Here is a 21,732-nt window from a genome sequence, read left to right on the forward strand (position 1 = left end):
GGTGGCTGCTGGTAATCCCTGGCCTTCTTTTGCTGCTTATAAATGCATCTCCTCCATCATCACATGGCATTTGTTTTCCCCTGTGTGTGTCTTTGTCTCCGTGACTGTGCTCCCTTTTATAAGACACCACTCAAAAAGGATTAGGATTAGGACCCACCCACCTCTAGTATGACTTTTTAAAAATTTAACAAAAGAAAATCCCTATTTCCAAACAAGATCACATTCACAGCTACAGAGATTAAGACTCCAATATATCTTTTTGGGGGACAGAATTCAATTCACAACAGATATTTTTCCAGGTTCTATCTTCTTGTGAGAAGTACTGTGACTTGGAATAAAGGGATGACTGGGCACAAAGAAGGGATCTTGTTTTCTTTATCGAGACTCTTAGGGCTCCCTCCAGTTTAGGAGCTGGGGTCTAGGGATATTGTCATGATCCAGCCAAGGTTTTATCCTAATCCAAGGAGGCCTGGTCGTGCTCTGGGTCTTACCCAGTAGGTGTTGGGGCCACTAATGGGATGGTAGAGTGTCTTCTGCTCCTCCCATAAGGTGGCCTATGGCCCAGAAGAATCATGATCTTTCTTGGGGGAACTGCCACCATCAGCCCACGCCCATGAATCTGACCTAGAGCTTGGTCACGCCTGAAGGTCATTTCACCTCAGACCTATTTGGTTGCTCCTCCTCCCTTCCCTTTTCACAAGGCCCACCGAGGACTCTGTCCCTACATCAGCATGAGCATGATCGAAGATGTATTTGCTTTCCTTTTGCAGCTCCCCACAGACAGTGATTCCGCCCTAAGCACTGCGTTATTTTTAACATCAGTCGGCGCTTCCCATGTCTCTCACCTTCTGCTCTGGGGCTTATGCTTGCACTCCATTCCCTGTCAGATTTCAGGGCTTCAGCCTTTTCCAAGGGAGCCACAGACCTCACCCCTGGGATGACTGCTGTGTTGGGATTTCAGGACCAAGTCTCTCATAAATCAAAAGACCAAATCCGTTGCCATCAAGTCAATTCCAACCCATAGCGACCCTATAGGACAGAGTAGAACTGCCCCATAGGATTTCCGAGGCTGTAAATCTTTATGAAAGCAGACTGCCGCATCTTTCTCTCGCAGAGAGACTGGTGGTTTGAACTGTCAGCCTTTCGGTTAGCAGCCAAGCTCTTAACCACTGTGCCACCAGGGCTTCTAGGGCTCCTACTCCCTTTAAATTCAAATAAGTGTTTGCTTGGTCTCATATTGTCACGCCTATTTTTCAGAGGCAGGAGTTAAAGAGCTCTGGCAGCTTCTAAGCCTAATCAGCAAAATCATTTGATGGAAGCAAGCAAGTTGTCAAGGTGGCACAGTAGTTAAGTGTTACGGCTGCTAACTAAAAAATCAGCAGTTCAAATCCACCAGCCACTTCTTGGAAACCCTGTCATATAGGGTCGCTATGAATCTAACTATGAGTCAGAATTGACTCAACGGCAATGGATTTGGTTTTGGGGGTTTATCTAGCAAAACCCCAAGTCCTAGCCCCTCTCTTTAGGACTGCAGGAAAGCTTGGATGCATCTGAGTAGCTCCTTGCTGTCTTGCTGCAGGGGACAACCTGTCTACTTAGTACCTATTCTGATTGGAGGAGTAACTCATTTCCCTGAGTCCCTTTCCATTCAGCCCACTGCCCACATCTTTCTCATCTTCTAAGAATTTTCATACCTTCTTCCATTCTTTAGAGTTCAGCATCCTTACCCCCACTGTTAGGGATTGAATAGTGTCCCCCAAAAAGATATGTTGAAGTCCTAACCACTGTACCTGTGAATATTACCATGTTTGGAAACAGCGTTTTTCTTTTGTTATGTTAATGCGGTCATACTAGAGTAGGATGGGTCCTAAACCTAATCCCTTCTGAATGGTGTCTTATAGAAAGAGAAAACAGACAGGGAAAGACACACACAGGGAGACAAGACCATATGAGGAACCATCTACAAACCAAGGAATGCTCAGAGCTACTGACAAGGAAGGATCCTCCCTGTCATAGATTGAATTGTGTCCCCTAAAAATATCTGTCAACTTGGCTAGGTCATGATTCCCAGTATTGTATGATTGTGCAATCTGATGTGATTTCCTTATGTACTGTAAACTCTATCACTATGATGAGGTTATACTGATGACGTCTACAAGATTGGATAGTGTCTTAAGCCAATCTCTTTTGAGATATAAAAGAGAGAAGCGAGCAGAGACACATGGGAACCTCATACCACCAAGAAAGCAGTGCCAGGAGCAGACAGCATCCTTTGGACCTGAGGTTCCTGTGCTGAGATGCTCCCAGACCAAAGGAAGACTGATGCATCCCCTGACCTTCCTCCAGAGCCGACAGAGAGAGAAAGACTTCTCCCAGAGCTGACGCCCTGAATTTGAACTTGTAGCCTACTGGACTATGAGAGAATAAACTTCTCTTTGTTAAAGCCATCCACTTGTGGTATTTCTGTTATAGCAGCACTAGATAACTAAGACACTCCCGTGGAGCTGAGTCCTTGATTTGGACTTCTAGTCTCCAAAACCATGAGACAATAAATTTCTATTCTTGAAAGCCACCCACTTGGGTTATTTTTTTGTTAAGGCAGCCCTAGAAAACTAAGATACCCATCCTTTCTGCTCTGCCTACCACATTAGCCCAGCAGTCCTGACATATATTTGTGATATAAATTCAAGAAGTCCAATCAGTACAGTCCCCATGTTACGAACAAGATCCATTCCTAAGTATGTCTTTAAGTCTTTAAGTCGAATTTGTAGGTAAGTCAGAACAGGTGCATATAGTTCTTATTTAGCCTTACTTCTGTGCAAGAAAGGAGCCCTGGTGGCTCAGTGGTTAAAGTGCTGCACATGCAGCAAGTGAAGATGATTGTGATTAAGAATTTGTTGCAAGCAGGGATTGGTTCAATAGTTTCAAAGTGAAGGTAAATTTACATAATATTAAAGGGCAAGTACAAGTCGGATGTACTTGTAACTAGGGGACTTACTGTATTACAATGACTCCCCAACCCCCGTCCATGTTTCAAATGTCCCTAAGTCAACCCTGAGCGATGGCATTGGTGGGGTGGCCTAGCCAAGCTTCAGATGAAGGGCTGCCCAGGTTCCATTCCTAGGCCCTCTGCAAAAGTTCCCCACAGAAGCCGGGAGCCAGGGTGAGGACAAGCTGCACGGTTTTACCCAGGATCATTCCTATGGGCCTTAACCTAATGGCTGGATGTTGAAAAGGATCTAATTACATGAAAATGAAAAAATGCATTCAAAGTTAGGGAGAGTGGTTTGCTGTGTACATAAAAATAAGAAGAGCAATTCAACAGTAAGGAAGTACTTCCATGTACCTGGCTAGGCCTCATCCAAACTCTCAGTACCAAGTCTGTGCTGGGCAGCATCCTGGACCCTGGGCCTGCTGGGAGAGGCAGGCCCTTGGCAGAGCAGCCCTGGGGACTAGATGAGTCAACAAAGAAGGCGACCCCAGGTTTTCTGTGTGATCACTTTCTATTCCAGTCTATTCTCTAGTCATGGGAAAGACAAGGCCTGTGGAGATCAAAGTCCATCCAGAAAGGAGCCCATTGGCTAGAGGTAAGCTATCGGGTATGTGTACGTGTGAGTGTGGGGGAATCCTTGTAACAGTGGTAGCCTTTGTTTTAGGGAAATAGAATGTAGCAAAAACATTCTCTTTGCTCTGTGTCTTTTCACACACTGATATACCCATGTATGCTCACTCACTTACATTCCCTGAAAGAAAACTGTTCTTCTTTTTGTTGTGTGCCAATCAAATGGGGCCTTCCAGTGTCTCTAATTCAATATCTTATTTTCCTTAAGATCCAGGAGAAAAGGCTCAGATATGTCCTCTGGAGCAGCAGAGGATGCAGAGGACTGTACAGCAGCTCCCTCCTTGCCCATCTCCTCCCTTAATGGCCCTCCAAGGAGCCACAACAGAGAAGACAGCCAGGCAGTCTGGTGAGCTGGGAGCTGGATGCTGAGTTCATTCTGGGGTCAGCCATGCAAGCTGAGCAGCTGAAGCTTTAGCCTGAAGGAGATGTTGAATCAGCAGCCTACGCCCAAGGTGAGACCGTAGCAGGGGGAGGGACGTTGTTGTTAGGGGCTGTCGAGTCGGTTCCGACTCATAGCGACCCTATGTACAACAGGGGAAGGGACAACTGTGGAGCATTTACTTATCAAGAAAAAGCCCTGCAGGCAGGGCAAAATGGCGGCATCTTCAGAAATGGTCTTACGCACCACCGCTCTCCACTCTTGGCCTCTATGTGGCATTTTGAATCTCCCTTTTCCCCTGCTCTCAGGAAATCAATTATTTCCAACCTAGTACAAATTTAACTAGACGCCACTTAGTTGATTCTGACTCATGGTGACCCCAAGTGTGTCAGAGTAGAACTGTGCTCCATAGAGTTTTCAATGGCTGATTTTTCAGAAGTAGATTGGCAGGCCTTTCTTCCGAGGCACCTCTGGGTGAATTCGAACCTCCAACCTTTTGGTTAACAGTTGAGCACGTTAACTCTTTGCACCACGGAGGGATTCCCCTTGCATAACAAGTTTGTCCTTTATATTCTCATCTGTAAAATAAAATAAAATACCAGTACTTAATGGGTATTTGGATGTTTTTATGGGGTGAGGAAAAAATTCTGAAACTGGAGACAGCTGGTGGTTGCACAACACTGTGAATATACTAAATTCCACTGAATTGTATACTTTAAAATGGTTAATTGTATGTTATGTGACTTTCATCTCATTTAAAAAAAAATTTTTTTTTAAATACCAGCTGTTTCTCACGGGGTGATTGTGAAACCCAAAAGGGAGAGTATATGTGAAAGAAATGCCAGACTGAACTCCTTCTTTATGCTGGTTAATTCCTCCATGGCACTGGGCCTAAAATTCAGGTGCCTTCCACTAGAGGAAGAGTATAGTCTATAAGTCTGCAGAAACCAAATATTCTACACTTCCTCAGGCACTTCTAGCTGATGTCTGACAGCAGTTACCTAGGTTTCCATGCATGCTGGGACCCCAGCTTTGGATGACAGCCCCCTCACAATAATAGGAACTTCACTCACTCTACATCAGGCACCTGGATTCAGTCCTTATTTATTTTCTGAGACTTCCCTCCCTGAAAGTGTTAAAGAAGCCCAAGAGTAAATGTTTCTAACAGGTGAAGTCACGGACTCTGCCAGATGTCATTCTGATAAATTGAGTTTCCTCACAGCCTGAAACTCAGGCTGCTGTGCCATCCTTCTCTTCGTTTCAGAAAGCTAGACTTTTCCAGCTCAGCTGAGTGTGTCATATGCTAGGCTTCCTTTAAGCTTCTTCTGAGTGTATCCAAAAATGGTCCAGGCTGCAGTGGTTGGTCCCAAAATGCAGCATCACAGGTCACCCCATCCTCTATCGACTTGGCAACACTTGCGTCTCATTTTAGAAGGGAAAACATGTCAATGTGGTAGCGGCAACAAGGCACCTTGGAAGAAAGGCCTAGCACGATCTGCTTCCGAATGATCACAGCCTTGAAAACTCTATGGAGCATAGCGCTACTCTGCATACATGGGGTCACCAAGAGTCGGCAACGACTCGTCAGCAACTGGTTTGGTTTTGGTAAATACGGTATAATGATGTGCTACTGCGCGTCTCTTCCCAACCCTGTGTTCAGTGCCGTCACGTTGGCTGACATTAATTAGCCTGAAAGTGGCCCTGGTGAGAGTATTTTTACCATGGAAATCAGCAAACACTGTATAATCACCGTCCCTCCTCCTTGTTCCTTCTTTTCTTCTTTTTAGTCTTCTAGTGCTGCTATAACAGAAATACCACAAGTGGATAGCTTTAACTAACAGAAATTTGTTTTCTAATCTAAAACCAGAACCAAACCTGTTGCCGTCAAGTCAATTCCAACTCATAGCAACCGTATAGGACAGAGTAGAGCTACCCCATAGGGTTTCCAAGGAGCTCCTGGTGGATTCGAACTGCTGACCTTTTGGTTAGCTGCTGAACTCTAAGTTCCAAATTCCGGGTGCCAGCTCGAGGGGAAGTCTTTCTCTCTCTGTCAGCTCTTTTTTTTTTCTTTTTAAATTGTGCTTTAGGTGGAAGTTTACAGCTCAAGTTAATTTCTCATTGTTCCTGGGTGATCTTCATGCGGCTTGTCACCTCTCTTCCCCCATCTCTCCTCTGCTCACTTGTTTAATCTCTTTTATATCTCAAAAGAGATTGACTTAACCCGATACCATCCTGCCTCATTAACATAACAAAGACAGCCCATTCCCAAATGGGATTATAACGACAGGCATAGAGGTTAGGATTTACAACACCTGTTTTTGGGGGACATAATTCAATCCATAACACTCTTCCTCCTGCCTGGAATGATGGCTGCAGGTGGAAAAGCCATCTTGTGACCATGAGGTGACCACGAGGGAGAAAACCACACGCTAAGAATGGCCAGGCAGAGAGGTAGGAGGAGGTAAGGCATGGATGACATTGTGGAGCCAGCAACCCTCTCAAACTGCCCACTTTTGGACCTTTCTCATGGGAAAAATAAACCTGTTTGATTAAACTACTCAGTCGAGTCTCTCCTCTCTCTCTTTTTCTCCCCTAGTTCCCCATGTGAGTCAGAGTAGAAATGTGCACCACAGGATTTTCAATGGCTGATTTTTCAGAAGATCGCCAGGACTTTCTTCCGAGGTGCCTCTGGGAGGGCTCAAACCACCAACCTTAACCATTTGCACCACCCAGGGAATCCTGGGACTCCTTACATGCAACCAAATGTAATTCCTTACCAGTACAGAAGGCTTTGTGTATTGGCTTTGTGAAAAAGTGGTGTGTGAGCTGATATGAAGGGAAGAAGAATAAATTAAACATCAGCTAAGCTGATCTGGTGAAGTAAGCAGGTTCACTGTGCTGCACAGCTGTCAGACTTACACCCTCTCAGCTCTGACCTCTCCCTGCTAAAAATGCCTGGAATTTGCCAGATGAAAGGGAGACCTCTGTGAGGGTGCTAAGGCAGTGGCAGAACCATGCCCTAGCCCTAGCTTAGAGGCCAGAGGGCTATGTTTTGTTCTGTCCCTAGTGGTATCATTTCTTTGATTGATTACCTGTCCAGTGTGGTGGTCTCTCCTACAGGAAGACTAACTCAGGGTGTAACCAGCCAGCCTGACATAGCAAGCAGCAACCTGTCTTCCTCCTCATCACTACCCTAGTCTGCTTGTTGCTGGATGCAGTAAAGTCGATTCCAACTCATAGTGAACCCCATGTGACAGAGTAGAACTGCCTCATAGGGTTTTTTGTTTGTTTGTTTTTTACTGTAATCTTTATGGAAGCAAATTGTCAGGTCTTCCTCCTGCAAAGCCGCTGGGTACGTTGGAACTGCCAACCTTTTGATTAGCAGATTAGCACCACCAGGGCTCCTTACCCCCGTCCCCTGTTGTTGTTGTTCTGTGCTGTAGAGTCCAGTCCAACTCATAGCAACCCTATATGAAAGGGTAGAACAGCCCCATAGGTTTCCTATGCGTTATTCTTACAGGAGCAGATAGACAGGTCTTTTCTCCCACGGGTTCAAACTGCTGACTTTACGATTAGCAGCCAAGCACTTAACCATTTTACCACCAGGGCTCCTTCCCTAGTCCACTAACAGCCTTCAAATCTTATCTCCAAATTCTCAGCCCCCAGGCAAACTAGTCACCCTTTCCTGCCTGCCATAAAGCTGCAAAGCTGCTTTCACAGGGAGGGGCCTTTTGAATTCAACTACAGAAAATCCTCATGGTAAAAACAAAAAGAAAGAAAAGCCTTCAACCGGTTGCTAGGATTTTGTGTATCCTGCTTACCACACTTTCCTATGAAAGAGACTTGTCTCTATAGAAACTGCCACGTCACAGGGGCTCTGTACCCAGGGTCTGAGACCGAGGCTGCCTCTTCAGCATATGTTTCCTATTACGGCCGCTCTCATCAGAGTGTGTGCCTGAGGTCTAGGGAGGGGAGGACCCTGGAGCTGCTGGTGGCTTTAAATCAATCTCAGTTCTCTCTCTTCTCCTCTTGTCTGAAGTGCAAACATAAGGAAGAGGCGATTCCAGTAATGAAGAGCATTTCTCTTCTGAATTTTCTGCTTTTCTTCTTAGCCATGGAAAGGTTAGGTTATACTGCACCCTGTACGCACATACGAGGGCCCGCACACGGGCACTGGGCATTCTATTCTGATTTTAGATAAGAGGCAGCTTAGAAGGGTGTCATTTGATTCAACACTCAGGATTCCATCTTGTTTTTGAGGACTCAAGGCTAAATCAGGTCAGTCTTCCAAAAAGATCTTTGCATTCCATCCAAGGGAAATTTATGCTGAGGGAGTTGGGGAGGGCGTGGGGAGGGACCTTCTTCCTAACCTTAGAGAGAAATGCAAGGTCACATATGCATCCTGCACACAAGGTTATTTCCCTGCACAAAAACGCAGGTGGTCCTTGCCTCGTAAACAGGATGATCATATAATTTGTCATTCAAATCAGAACACTTAGGAGAAGAGCTCTTAGTAGTTATGCTGGGACAACAGGCATAAACCAGGACTGTCTGAGCAAACTAGGACATTTGGCCACTCCACTTGTGACTTATAAATTCATGCTTTACAAACAATAACCAACTAGTTGCTCTCGAGTCAACTCCAACTCATGGCAACCATATGTGTGTCAGAGTAGAATTATGCTCCATAGGGTTTTCAGTTGCTGATACTTTGGAAGCAGATTGCCAGGCCTTTCTTCCAAGGTGCCTCTGGATGGACTTGCACCTCCAGCCTTTCAGTTAACAGCCAAGTGTGTTAACAGTTTGCACCACACAGGGACTCCTTACAAACAATACGCACACACAAAAATATGGCTTCCTGCACACTGTTCTCCCCTGAAGATCCCACTGCTCCTGTAAATTTAGAAATTTGGAAAATTAAAGTTTTTGAGAAAGTGTGAGTTCAAAGGTAAAGAAGGAATGATATCGAAAGATTAAAAGATAGATTTTCAAGATGAAAGACCCCCATATACACAATATTTCATGCCTGCATATCTGAAAGATAAACACCCACCAGCACTATGTAAGAGTGTCTGCTTCCCCACACCTTCACCAATATGCGTCTTCTTAAGTCTTTTAAACCATGGTCTCCAATTTGCTCATAGAATTGCATCATCTGTTTTTTGTGTGGCTCCTCCTGCTCTGTTCACAGTCAAACTTTTGACGCTTCAAAAATTTGGTTCTGGCTTGATCTCAGCCCAGTAACTTCAGATTACCTTAGACCTCTGTGTAAGGAACATGGCAGAGACTACAGATGGAAGGAGCCAGCTTCTTCATAACATAAAATCCAGTAAGTCGATCGCTCTCACTACTCTTCTTTTTCAGAAATTCCAAACTACTCTTGTTAATTTTTCCAGTTAAACTTTAGCAACAGTTAATCTTTTACTAATTTTTCTTTTTCTTGAAGTATTATTTTGAGGTATTAGCTTAAAGTGTCACTTAGGGGGAAGTGACGTCTGAGTTGTTAAGTCTCTGGCTTTCCTACACAAGAAATTGATTTATCTTTCCATTTGTTTAAGTCTTCTTTTGCGTTAGAGTTTTATAATATAAACTCTTGGACCACAACTCTGGATGCTCTGATTCAGTATACCCGGGACTGGGCCCAGGCCTGGGAACAATTGCCACAGGGCGTGGGGAGCCTGTAGCTTAGCGAGAACATCATGGGGCCAAGGAAAGAGGCCCAAGGTCTCAAAAGACAAGCTTAATTTATTCCACAGCATTGCCTGGAGTCTCCCTCAAGTCCTAAAACTGGAAGGCAAACATTTTTCCTATCCCGCAGTACAATAATCATGGAAAAACAGCCTTTTATATGTTCAGCCAGGAGCCTGGACAAGTGTGCTGAAGCAGAAAGAGATCGGGTTTAGACTCATTCACCAGCTATAGGAATGTAAAGAGCTTTACTTAGCTTATTGTTTTCTTCCCCCTACCATCTGTAAGGTGGTCTGAAATAATGTGCCCACCCAAAATGTTTGTGAATGTCAAATTAAATCACATATCCATTTATATTTGAGCCATTGTACAATATTTGCAAGCTATCAAACATTAGAAAAATGGAAGATGTCATTAATGTAATTTTTTCCTAATGGGAAATTATATTTTAAGATATAAACATCTGACCTGCAGCTTTTGAAATCCAACATGACCTTGAGTGTTGGAATTCTTACAGGCTGCTAGGATTCATGCCTACATTCTTTAAGCCATATACTTTAAGAAAGAAATCCAGGCACGGTGAGGTCTCTTTAAGGGTCAACAAACAGAAGATGACCATCTGGGACAGCATGATTGACTCTGCGTTGTTTGCCATGTACTAGGAAACTGAGGGAGTTCTTGGGTGGCGCACACCATGAAGTGCTCGACTACTAACCAAAAGATTGGCTGTTCAAACCCACCTGAAAGCACCTCAGAAGAAAGGCCTGCTGATCTACTTCTGGAAAATCAACCATTGAAAACTCGGCAGAACACAGTTCTACTCTGACACACATGGGGTCACCATGAGTCAGAACTGAGTCAATGGCAACTGGTTTAAGAAACTTAGAGCAAGAAACCTATCAGCTCAGACTGGCCATGTCAATAGCAATACATATGCAGGGTCTTTGTTATTTAAATGAATTCACAAAAGTGGGAAACTAAAGCTCAGAGACTCCCCAAAATAACATTGTCCCTCTCAAAAAGTAAACCCCAACATTTGGTAATCCAAAGTTCTACATTCTGCCAATTGCTGGGCAAGTGAGTCTCATTCCACACCTCTTCTGATGGGATAGATAATGTGTGTTATCTGCCTGCCCCACCAAGCATGCATCCAGATGATTAAAATAGATGAGACTCTGTGTGAAGTGTATGAGGACTGAAGTACTAAAAAGTATTGGTAATACTGTGCTCTATGGCCAATAGGCTAATTTATGGAATGACTTCATTAGATGTCTCTGAAGTTAAGCAGAGAGACAATGGGCCCTATTACAGATTAGCCTCAAATGCAAGCAGTCTCCTTTTAAAAGATGAAAGCGTACTCTTCTTTTCTGTCATGGTTTGAATTATGTCCTCCAAAAAATGTGTGTATCAATTTGACTGGGCCAGGATTCCCAAAATTGTGTGGTTGTCTTCCATTTTGTGATTGTAATTTTATGTTAAAGAGGATTAGGGTGGGATTGTAACACCACCTTTACCCAGGTCGCATCCCTGATCCAATGTAAAGGGAGTTTCCCTGGGGTGTGGCCTGCACCACCTTTTATCTCTCAAGAGATAAAAGGAAAGGGAAGCAAGCAGAGAGTTGGGGACCTCATACCACCAAGAAAGCAGTGCCACGAGCAGAGCGTGCCCTTTGGACCTGAGGTTCCTGTGCAGAGAAGCTCCTAGTCCAGGGGAAGCTTGATGACAAGGACCTTCCTCCAGAGCCGACAGAGAGAGAAAGTCTTCCCCTAGAGCTGACTCCCTGAATTTGGACTTCTAGTCTACTAGACTGTGAGAAAATAAATTTCTCTTTGTTCAAGCCCTCCACTTGTGGTATTTCTGTTATAGCAGCACTAGATAGCTAAGACATTTTCTATTCCCCCTCTGGTCTTACCTCATGGGTTTTAGTACCATTTGTATCCTATTTTAAAGGATACAATGCTATTTATTTCTCGTGGCTCTCTTCTTTTTTAGCATCCCTCCTACCCTACTTCTCTGTTCTTGAAAATATAAAATTCAACTGTATTTTGGTTTAAAAAAGAAGCACCTCCACAACTATATGTTCGTTGATGTTTTTTGGAAGTCAAAACAGCACTATGTAATAAAAACCACAAAAATGTTCACATCCTTTGATTTAGTAGTCCCAACCTTGGGAAATGATCTCAAGAGAACAATCCAAAAGAAGAAAAAGAAGAACCAAAAACTACATGTACAAAGGCATTTGTAGAAAAATATTGGAAAACGTCCAATGATAGGACCAAATAAACTAATGCTGAATTTAGAAGATTAAATATCACACAACAGCTTTCAAGGAGAAATGTGAGAACCTTATAGAAATATTTTTAAATTGCTTGTGATCAGTGAAAAATGCAGACTAAAAAACAGTATGTATTATGTATACATATTATGATTACAATTATATAAAAATTATGGTCATATATGAAAATGATCAGAAGAGGCCAGAGACACCTGTGTGCCAAGGAGAAGGGGCACGACTCCTATATGGGCTGCTTTATTAGGATGCCTGAAGAACAAAGATGCTCTCACTGACTCTAACTAAGCAACTCATCCTTCCTGCTTCCCAGCCTAGTCCAAAATATTGTAAGAAAAATGGGAGATTTTGCATCAAATAACATTTAAAAATGTATTTGCCAAAGAGTAAATGTGAATTTTTTACCACTTACTAAATTGCCACTCCAACCATCCAGCTGCCACTAGAATACGATTGCTCTGTGACTTCCTGGAAACATTGCACAGGTGGTATTAAATAAGGGCCTTTTTATAATTTTAAAAAAATGGTAACTTGATTTCCCTAAAGCAGGACCCCTCATCAGGCTTGGGAATGGAATGGGTGTGATGGTTAAGCTTGTGTGTCAACTTGCCTTCGCCACAATTCTCAGTGGTTTGCAAGTTATGTAATGATGTAATACCACCATGATGAGATCTGATATAATGTAATCACCTCCGTGATGAGATCTGCTATGAGCAGCCAATCAGTTCAAAGGGAATTTCCTTGGAGGTATGGCCTGCATCCAACATATATGGACTTTCTGGCAAAGCTCGCTGGCTTTTGCTCTGCTCTGGATCCTGCATTCAGCTCATCATCATCTGAACTCCAGTTCTTAGGACTTGAGCCAACAGCTTGCCATCTTACCTGTCAATCTTGGGTTCATTCATTAGCTTCCACAGCCCATGAGCCAGCAGCCTGTCGTCTGACTTGCTGATCTTGGGTTCATCAGCCACTGCAGCTATGTAAGTCATAATAAGTTAGAAGAAGCCTCTAGCCTGAAGCCTGACCCACAGACTTGGGACTTTCCAGCCTTTACTACAGTGTGCACCATTTCCTTGATATAAATCTCTCTATATATATCTATGCTTCACTGGTTTTGCTTCTCTAGAGAACCCAGCCTAAGACAGTGGCGGATGTGGTATAGCTCTTATTTATGTATTTATAACTTTACTAAAACATTCCACCACTTGTCTCTCAGTTAGCTGTACTGTGGTGGCTTGTGTGTTGCTGTACTGCTGGAAGCTATGCCACCAGTATTTCCAATACCAGCAGGGTCAACCATGGTGGACAGGTTTCAGCAGAGCTTCTAGACTAAGACAGACTAAGAAGAAAGACCTGACAATCTAATTCCAAAAATTAGCCAGTAAAAACTTTATGGATCACAACAGAACATTGTCAGACTCACTTGCTTTGGGCACATCATCAGGACGGTTCACTTGCTGGAGGAGGACATCATGTTTGTTAAAGTAGAGGGCCAGTGAGGGCATGGCTTGGCACAATAGCCACAACGATGGGCTCAAATATGCCAGCAATGATGAGAATGATGCAGGACCAAGCAATGATTCATTCTGAGGTACGTAAGGTCTCCATGAGCTGGAACTGACTCGATGGCAGCCATCTCTACCTTACTAAAATGTCACTAACACTGTCTCCAAATTTGTGAAACACAGAGACTCTAACCACGCCATGAATCAAAAGCAGAGGCAAACTGTACCAATTTGCTGAACTTCAAACATAAATGATTTATTTGTTGAGCCATAGACCAAAGTTTAAAAGAATAAGTAAACCATTTTAAATTGGTATAAAACCTCATTCAAAATAAAATAAAACAGAAGCATTAAAATACTGTATGAAAGCCAGGGACACATTGTACTATTCAAGTTTCTACTCTCAAATCATAATTATTTTCTCAACTAATTTGTGAATTCTCATCTATTTTTTTTTACAGGCTGGGGCTGAGACGGGGGCATACAGAAAGGATTTTAATAATAATGTCTAAAAATATATAGCACTTACTACATACCAAGTATTTTTTAAAGTATTTTATGTGAATTAACTCATTTAATGATTCCAATAAATCTAAGTGGTAGGTGGGATAATCATCCGCATGTTACAGATGTGTAAATCGAGGACCAGAGAGCTCACACCACTAGAACATATTTGAGCCAGACGTCAAACCCAGCTGCTGGCCCTTGAGTAGGTACTCTAACCACGACATGCAAAGCCTCTACCAAAAAGGCAGGCCCAGAGAAGTCAGCTACGTCAAATCAGTATTCTTATCTTCAACCTCATACTGCACTGGCCTGGCATCCAGGCAAGAGTTCCAGGAAAGGAGAGGGTACTGCCAGGCAGGAAACATGCAAGGTGGGAGCCAGAAGAACCAGGGTTTGGCCAACTTTCACAAAATTTGTCTTCACAACAAGCCTGTGAGCCCAGCTGGGCAAGCATTTTGCTTAAGAACAAAGAAAAAAAAAGACAAACCAAACCTGTTACCATGGAGTCGATTCTGACTCATGGTGACCCTGTGTGTTACAGAGTAGAACTGCTCCATAGGGTTTTCTTGGCTGTAATCTTTACGAAAGTAGATCACCAGGCCTTTCTTCCATGGCTGCTCGGTGGGTGTGAACTGCCAACCTTTAGGTTAGTAGAGGAGCACAAACCATTTGTGCCACCCAGAACAAAGATACTGGGACCCAAATACAGGTAAATAATGAAACCAAGCTTATCAGAAACATGTCGAAAATGAGAGAGTAAGGAGCTTCAGGTGAGGCCACGTCGAGAGACGGCTCACCCAATAAGCGAGGTATGCAACGGCTTACTTGTGTTTACTTACTAATCTGTAGTGCACAATTTCATGTGGGTTTCGCCACATCTTTTTCAATTTCATGTGAAATTGTGCACTACAGATTAGTAAGTAAACACAAGTAAGCCCGTACATATCTTGCTTCATGTAAACCTGTGCATACCTTGTTTACTGGTTAATCCGCCCCTAGCAACATCATCCCTCTTCTGATTAAACCTTATGAGCCTCAATGTTTAGACTGAATGATACTTACTTGACTGTTCTAAGGCTTTTTCTGGTGTATTGCCATGAGCCAAAGGTTGACGTAATATTATTTTGAACAGTCTTATAATCAATCCCTGACTTATCTACTGCCTAGACTATGGATTCCAAATATCAGAAGACAATTTTTGGGCTATCACTGCGTAACCATCCCTCTCTGACCACTACCTCCTCCCTTCCACCAGAGTTGGTCATGGCAGCCATGTTTGTCCTCTATGACCCTGCCCCTGTGGTCACAGTGGATTGGACCTGACTTTTTCCCCAGGAGAACTCTTGCACATGTACACTGGGAGGCATGGCATGCATGTTCATTGAGATTCTTTTTGTAATAGCAAGAGACTTGGAAACAACCTAAATGCCCATTACCAAGAGAATGGGTAATAAACTTTGGTATATTTATTTATCAGCAGAATATTACACAATGCTCAAAGTAAATGACCTAGCTCTACATATGTTAATGTGGTTAAATTTCAAAATCACAATTTGAGCAAAAAAGTAAGCTCTAGTGTAGTACCATGCATTTGAAATTTGAAAGTATGCAACAATATCATCTTTTGTTTAGAGATATATACACTTATAGTAAAAAGATAAAAAAAAATGCATGAGAACAATAAACACCAAATTTAAGATACTACAGTAAAATCTGCAAAAGCTGGAACTTGTGTAGGGTCAAAACATGTCAGAGAAGGAAAACTCAGATAATTTTTACTAATAAATAGCAATAGAAAAGTGGTAAGACTGCACCTTGTCAAAGGCAGAAAACTTGTGAAACTCGGAAAAACAAGGCAGTCCCATCAAGTTCCGGCTCTCACAGGTTTCACTGGACTTATCTGTAGTAAATAAGGAGGGAAATGAGACCGGTAAAGGAAACCCAGGAGTTTCGAATTATATATCCAATGCTTTATTTCTTGAACTGAAAGTGTCTTAGTCATCTAGTGCTCCTATTACAGAAATACCACAAGTGGATGGCTTTAACAAAGAGAAGTTTATTCTCTCACAGTCCAGTAGGCTGAAAGTCTGAATTCAGGACGCCAGCTCTAGGGGAAGGATTTCTCTGTCTGTTGCCTCCGAAGGAAGGTCCTTGTCATCAATCTTCCTTTGGACTAGGAACTTCTCCCTGCAGGAACTCCAGGTCCAAAGGATGTGCTCTGCTCCCAACACCACTTTCTTGGTGGTATGAGGCCCGTCCCCCCTCCCACCACCTAACTTGCTTTCCTTTCTTTTTATCTGTTGTAAGATAAAATGTGATGCAGGCCACACCCCAGGAAACTCCCTTTAGATTGGATCAAGAATGTGACCTTAGTAAGTGTGTTACAATTCCACCCTAATCCTCTTTAACATAATCTAATCTTGCCTCATTAACCACAAGCAGAGATTAGGATTTATAACACTTAGGAAAATTATAATCATAAAATGGAGGATAACCACTCAATACTGGGAATCATGGCCTAACCAAGTTGACACATATTTTGGGGGGACACAATTCAATCCATGACAGAATATATACATATGAGTGTTTATTTTATTATTGTCTATAATTTTATAAACCTAAAACATTTCATAACTTTAAAAGTAGAAAAGAAAAGGAAAAAAATACACCAAAATATTTACAGCAGTCAAGTCCAAGGGATAAGATTGAAGATGAAATTCCCCTACTTTTCCTTTAAAATTTCCCCCGATTTGTCTATTACAACATATATTTTATGATAGAAAAAGGATATTGATATATAAAAAGGAAATATGAAAAATTACTTAATTAGGCACAAATCTGTTATCCCATAATGAGGAGCAAAGCTTACAAAAAATAGGAGAGAGAGAGTCACATTGACTGAACTTTTCACTAAGGTGTAAATGACTGATACATGACACAGGAACAACTTTGAATGGAGAAGGAAAGAATAGGAACAAGGAACAGTGAATACCTGAAAAATTATGTACATGTTTACGTGGGAAGAGGTAGGAAGTGAAGTGAAAGGGGAAATCAGAAACAATTATCACAGTAAGGAGGAAATTAGAGACCCCAAGATAAAGTCTATGCTGCTCCAAATGACTGGCCAGCCTAGTGACTCCTGCTCATTGGAGCACGGTCTTGTGTTCTATACACCCATGGGGAGTATTGGCTGTGGGTTGGCCTGGATGGTACCACTTCACAGTGATGAAGTAGAGGCCTAGGTTTGCTGGGTTGCTGCCCTTTGTCTCCCAGGCACCAAGGACAAAGCTGATTCATGTCTGAGCTCCACTTGCTGCCCAGCCTGCCCGAGGCCTGTGGCATCTCACCAAGATCTGCTTCTCTGGAACCCTTTGGAATAATTATCTGTTCTGTCCTGATCATTGTAAACAGAAGCACTTGACTTTTAATTAATGGAAACAGATGCATTTCTTTAATATGCACAGAAGTAAAAGATTGATTTATGTATTTTGCACACACACACAGGGATAGCTTAATTTAATGGAGTTGAAGGGGGTGGGGAGAGGGTATTAGCTAGACCCATCTGGCCTAGCTCCTGTTTAGCACGGATCACTTCCCACTTCTGACAGAGATGCTAATTGTGAGTGCCACTTCCAAACACCATAGGATGTGGTGTAATTACACCGTTCATAAAAGAATTCCAATAAGGACTCCGTTTTGAATTTGATGGAACATAATGAGAAATCTCTGTGGCAGATGACAACATTCTTCTTCCAATTAATGGGATGCTTGCTCAGAGTCATCCCAAAAAACATTAGGCACTGATTAGAGAGATTTATGGCCTCTGAAAGAACCAAAAACAAATACTCTTCAACTGGAAAGTGCAGTAAAACTTTCTTCTTTGGAGGCTTCTGGGAGGCCATTTACTTAAATGAAATGTGAGTAGATGGAAGAATTTTCTAGAATACTTTCCATCCAGCTCTGAAAGTCAAATGGCTCAAATACAAACCTCATTAGGCCGTTTGTATGGAGAATTTCATTCATTTCTTCCCTCCCTCAGTCATTTATTCATAAAAATCATCCAACAGATATTTATGGAACTTTATCAGGAGCAAGGTATAGGGCTTGGCAGTGTTAAACTGCAATGATGAATCAGAAAAGGAAATGTCTCTTAAGAAGAATCTACATGTTTGAAAGAAAACAGATGTCAAGTTAGAAATCCTTAATTCAAGTTCAAGCTTTCCCACTTGCTAGCTATGTGACTTTGGGCAAATCCATTGACCTCGGAGTCCCAAAGTCCTCAAAATGGGGATAATAATACTTGCTTTTCAAGCCTCATAGACTTTCTGTGAGTAAAATAGTGTGTGCAAAATCTACCATAAAATGCTGTGTAAATGCAAGAGGCTATTGATATTAAGACACTGTCCACGAAGGGAGATTAACAGTACACAGAAATGCCTATTTTACAAGGCAAAAAGCCAATGCTATTTTGACACACCCATTGCCATTGAGTCGATTCCAACTCACAGCAACCATACAAGATAGAGTAGAACTGCCCCATAGAGATTCCAAGGCCGTAAATCTTTACAGAAGTAGACTGCTACATCTTTCTCCGGAGGAGTGGCTGGTGGGTTCAAACCACCAACCCTTCCGTTAATAGCCAATTGCTTAAACCACTGCAGCACTAGGGCTCCTTGCTATTTTGATAGCAGTCCAAATTTATTTATTGGTGCAAAATCTCTATTGAGCCCTAACATGGTCCAGATGATATGTTCAATCATAGTTCAAGATAATAGGTGCAAAGGGGTTCAGAAGAGGAAGAATTATCTGCTTGTTCTTTAAATGTCCCCCCAAAACTGTTCCCAGTCATTACAGTATCCTTATAATTACTAGTACAACTCTCTTTCTAATTATCATAAAACTCGTGTGCATTTTGATTGCTTTTACTACAAGAATCTACCATTGCTCTGGAAGTAGTAATTTTTTTCAAGCCTCTCCCTGCTCTCCCTCCCTCCTTCCCTCACATGAGGCAATACAAAGAAGATGGACCAGCTTTGGCTGCACAGAGACTTGCCTGATTTTCTGCTCTGTACCAAGGGGAAATCACATCTACTTTATAGTATCCTCATGAGGTTTAGAGCAGTGCAGGTTAAGCTTCTGGTGTATTGAACATGCCCAGCAACTGCAGCCAGTATTATTATAATGAAAGTCATTTTAATCCATTCTCCTAATTTCCTCCATTGAGAGAATGACTCAGGTTTTGATAGAGGATTTGATTCACCAAGTCATAGTTGTTGTTTTTTTTTTTTTCTTTCATTTATTGATTTGGGAGAAGAAAAATAAGCTTGGTCAAATTTTTTCAGTAGCCAATTATTCAGAAGCACTTGCTGTTTTTCTTACAGCCCTTAAAGTAGCAGAGCCACGGGATCCTCTTTTTCCAAATGGCCCCAGTTTATTCTCAACCATTTCTTATGTGGCATGCTTTACACCCACTCCACCAAAGGCAGGGGATGTCACTTCTTCAACATTTTCAATAATTCAGTTCACAGTCATACCTTACCTTTTAAACAGTGATGCTACAATCTTGACTAAAATTATTTTGCTTTATTTTTTCTTTTAATTCTATAAAAGCAATACAAACTTATTTAAAATTGTAAACAGTTTAGAAATACATAAAATAAAAAGACAAAGTTTTGTTTTTGTTTTTTTTTTTGTCACTGACTCCTCTATCTCTCTTGGCTCAAAAATAAAATCAGTTAGTTTTGCCAGAACTGTTTGTTGAAGAGACTGTCTTTTCCCTGTTTGATGGACTTCGATCTTTTGTCGAGGATCGGGTGTCCGTAGATGGATGGATTTGTTTCTGGGTTCTCAATTCTGTTCCATTGGTCAGTGTGTCTGTTGTGCCAGTGCCAGGCTGTTTTGACTGCCGTGGCTGTGTAGTAGATTCTGAGACTGGGTAGTATGACGTAGTAAAGTACTTTGTTCTTCTTTTTCAGTGATATTTTGCTGGTCGGGGGCTCTTTCCTGTCCATGTGGAGTTGATGATTAGTTTTTCCATCTCGTTAAAGATGTTGGAATTTGGATCAGGATTGCATTGTATCTGTGGATTGCTTTGGGTGGTATTGACATTTTCACAATTGAGTCTTCCTGTCCATGAGCATGGTATGTTTTTACATTTATGAAGGTCTCTTTGGTTTCTTGCAGTAGTGTTTTGTGTAAGTCTTTTTCGTCCCTGGTTAGGTTTGTTCCTAAGTATTTTGTCTTTTGGGAGGCTATTGTAAATGGTACTGTTTTCTTGGTTTCCTTTTTGGAATTCTCCTTGTTAGTGTAGAGGAATCCAACTGATTTTTGTATGTTCATCTTGTACTCTGCCACTGCTGAATCCTTCTATTAGTTCCAGTAGCTTTCTTGTGGATTCTCTATGGAGAGAGATTTTAAGCAAGAGAATCCGCTGACTTGGTGGTCTGTTGAAGGCAAAGGAAGAGGAAGAGAGGAGCAAGGTTGGGAAAGGGATGGCTCCCATTATCTGGCTTTGGTGAATGAGTGAATGGTGGCGCCATTTGCTAAGATGGAGCACGTAGTAGGGGAAAAGAGACGAATTTTGGACATGTGACATGACTGGACTGAATACAGGCAATGGATATATGACTCTGAGATTTAGGAAGAACGTCTACAGTTAGAATTGGGAGACTTTGATGTGGGAACAGAAGCCATGCCATAGGTGTGGGTGGGATGACTTATGGAGAATATGAAGAGAAGAGAATCTAAGATGGAACTTATTTAGAAGCCTGGAAGTGGGGAGGATAGCAGCCAGTGGATAAAGTGCAAAGCCACAGACACCAGGAGAAGAAAGTTTCAAGGCACGGTCAATAGAATCCAGTGCTGCCAGAATTCTGATAATAGGGTGAACAAGCACCCTTTTCATCTGTGACCCTTGCAAGAGCAGCTTCTGAGGAATTGTGAGGACCACTGTCAGAATGGTTAGGTTGAAGATTGAATGGGAGGAAAAGAAGATCTGTTGATTATTTAAAGAAGATTGGCTATAAAAGGAGGAGGAGAGATTGGGCACTTGATCTTAAAGAATTTCAGTGCTTACCTGTCTTTAATCATGTTGCATTGTTTATCCTATTATAGAAAAAAGAGGTATTTATTTTGTGTCTGTTTTCAATAAAAATATGTGAAATCCAAAAAAATAAAAAATAAAAATAAAATCAGTTAATCATTTTGTAAGTATTGTTCTGGATATTTTCCTGTAAATTTACAAATGCGCATTTATAAGGATTTTGTAAACATACATTGTACCATCTCTCTCTGTTTCTGTCTTTGGAATTACTTGTAAAGGCATTAAAAAGAACCCGCTGTTGTCAAATTGATTCAGATTCACAGCAACCCTATAGGATAGAGTAGAACTGTCCCACAGGGTTTCCAAGGAGCGGCTGGTAGATTTGAACTGCCAACCTTTTAGTTAGCAGCCAAGCTCTTAACCACTGTGCCACCAGGGCTCCTTATAAAGGCAATGGGGTATGTCTAAATGTAAGATGAACAAGACTTTACGACTGAAAAGAATAATCTATTTGTGCAAAGTGTTTTATACATTTGTTCCTGTGTGTGGGACAAAAACTTTGGCTTGGTCTTTGACTCTGGTTTCTGAACATAATCCAAGTAATCAAGACGCCTTTGTTTTCCAAAAGAGCTGGGCAAGTAGGGGCTACCCAGGCTCCACATCTGGCAAACTAACTTCAGACCGGTCAGGGGGTGGGGT

At 42.1% G+C, this 21,732-nt stretch overlaps 1 pseudogene; it reads left to right on the top strand.

Moving 5' to 3' along the window:
- The first annotated feature begins 13,507 nt into the window (after nucleotides 1–13,507).
- The window catches only part of LOC101341150 (vacuolar protein sorting-associated protein 29 pseudogene), a 17,702-nt pseudogene continuing 9,477 nt past the window's right edge, over nucleotides 13,508–21,732 (top strand).

The sequence above is a fragment of the Trichechus manatus genome, unplaced genomic scaffold (assembly GCF_000243295.1).
Source record: "Trichechus manatus latirostris isolate Lorelei unplaced genomic scaffold, TriManLat1.0 scaffold00029, whole genome shotgun sequence".
NCBI lineage: Eukaryota > Metazoa > Chordata > Mammalia > Sirenia > Trichechidae > Trichechus > Trichechus manatus.